Below are 2684 nucleotides of genomic sequence, written 5' to 3'. Positions count from 1 at the left end.
CTCCCAAAGCCTGCTGAATCTGTGGCTGGCCAGGAGCATCCTGTGGAGAAATTTATACATGAGTACAATTTGCTACTGTCTCAGTGCCTCTGGTGAGCGTATCTTCCCCACGGTACGGTGAATGTCAGGCACACTTTAACATTTTATCAATACTTAGCATCTTCACACATTTTTACTTGAAATACCGCTTGGTACAGTCCCTGGGCCATTGGTCCAATGAAAGGACTCATGCAAAATAGACCTGCCACTCTCATTTCTTATGGACATCAGCCCAGAACTTCTCTCAAGTTAAATATAGGTTAATGCTTGTATGAAGCTAAAAATACAAGGCCTTGACACCACCTGAATGTGATAGATAAGTTTTGTTCTGGCTGTGGTTTGCAAGGACAGCTGTGCCAATTTGTGCAGTTTTTAGCTGGAAGAGACCATTCTAGTCTCTTAGAAGTACAAAACTGGTACTTGCAAAAACTCAGCTTTGCCAGAAAAAGCTGCACCCACACAAAGTTCTTTTCCTTTCCCCAAAATCATTCACTTCTCCCACCACTCCTTCAGCATTATGGTAAGGTCAGTTTTATTACAAAGGACAAGAAAGAAAATTGCAGCACAAAAGTTTTGGGCTGGACATTAGGGAAAACTTTCTAACAGTAAGAACAGCGAAAGAGAATGCCTTGGAAGACAGGTGAGTTCACATGAGGCCTTCAACATCAGAGAGTCTTCAGCATGGATTAATTAAGTATCCTGGAACAATCCAGGCCAAGCTGAATCTGACATGAACATTAGGAGGATAGTCTGGATTAGATTTTGAGGTCCTTTCCAGACCCAGTTTCCTCTGAATGGAAGTATGGTCATAGTGTTCTCACAGTTATGTCAAAAAAAGACTACTGTGCTGAGATTTTATATTAAAATAATAGTTCTGCTTACTTGTTTCTTCTTCAGAAGCATTATGACTCCTGTTAATGCTTGGGTGAGAACACATAAAGTGTAGATGCTTATGTTCTACCACCCAGCCAAGTAAAGCAGAGAAGACGTATGGCAACAAAGAAATCTACTGGACTTGTGCCAGCATACTCTGATTTTAACTGACTGGTGCATCGAGTTCTATCTGCAAGCAATCCTGGCAACATATGTTTTTGTCAGAACCTTTCATCTGTTTTCTTTGAATTATAATCATACATACTGAGTTCCTGCACAGCGATACCAGTTGGTCTTTGATCTAGTCCTTACAAAAGATACTGTTGTAAAAATTTTAAGTACTGAATCTGTGCTTTACAAGAACATCTCATTGGTATCTGAGCTGCCAATATATCAGTGGTATGTCCAGCTGTCCAGAGATCATTCTGCAACCCAGGACACTGAACCATGCCGTCAACATTTCACACCTTGCCTTAGATATGCCTATTCATAAGTACTGAGAAGTCTATGTTATCGTACACTGATTCTTTACAATCTTGTACATCCCATGCTTTGGGCTAGGCCATGGGACATGAATCCTTCTACTAGTGATTTTTTTAAATAAGATTTATCTACAGCTTTGCTTTCTTTCAGGTTGGCCATCATTTCTGACTGGATTGAATAAAGATCCTAAAATTCCTTGAGAGCCAAGGTCTCTTTTCATTAGTTAATTAATACAGACAGTGAATGGCTTTGTAAGTTCGGTGATCCTCCCATTGAATAATTCTATTTTAAAGGCTTTCATCAACATTGCTATTAGCAATCTTTACCTATTGCGATGGCAGAGGTGAGAGGCTATGGCACACTGATAGGCATGGAAGCTGTTCTCCATTTGAAATAAACATAAAGAAGAACGAAACCTTTTTTTTTTTTTTGAGTCTGTATTGTGAAATAATAGAAGCTGCCCGAAGCATAAGCAGTAGGGGTGAAACAGGTTTTTTGAGACTGTAAAATAAGAGGTCTGAGAGTGGAAAAAAAGCAGTGTCCAGAAGTGAAAAGAAAGATGCTGTCCAAAAAGACATTAATGACAAGAAAACCACAAAGATATTGGATAAGTTGACATTTGAAAAGATCACTGTTCTTGGCTTTGGCAAGAACATTGCCAAACATGCCTGAAGTTGTCAAAGTTTTTGCGCCAAATAAATTGCCAAATTTCTCTAAAAGAAATAATCACAGATAAAAAGAGGCAGCAGCAATCTTTAAGCTTGTAAATCACCTACAAAAGCCAAAATAGGCACAGAATTACTCTGACAAGTCAAAAAGATTTTACTACACCAAACTCATGGTACCTGGTACTTCACTTCTGTCGAAAAAACCTGTGAGACATAGCAAAGGGCAAGAAAGATCTCAGCCCTGGCACTGAACAAGGTACCTCATGAGCAATCATGAATGTAAAGCCAGCAAGTAATGCCTGGAATCCTCAGACATTGCTGCTTTGCTACAGATATCATACCACTTCTCAATTTCCACAGAGTATTTTGTAAGAGTACTGAGTGTCTGCCACAGAAGTTTCAAAAAGTGTAAGTCACAAATCCTGTTCTTACATGGGAAAAAATAAATTAATAGAATATTAGGCTCTCCTAAGTACAAAACTTATGTGCTCAAGCATATCTGCTCAGCGCCCTGGTGGTATTTGCCAGCGCATAGACTGCCTCCTCCATAAACAGTATTTTACATTTATTTTACATCTTCTTTCCTTAATTAATATTAAATTAATTAAATATTAAATATTA

This window comes from Buceros rhinoceros, unplaced genomic scaffold, assembly GCF_000710305.1.
Source record: "Buceros rhinoceros silvestris isolate BGI_N320 unplaced genomic scaffold, ASM71030v1 scaffold1903, whole genome shotgun sequence".
Lineage (NCBI taxonomy): Eukaryota > Metazoa > Chordata > Aves > Bucerotiformes > Bucerotidae > Buceros > Buceros rhinoceros.
This window is presented reverse-complemented; position numbering follows the sequence as displayed.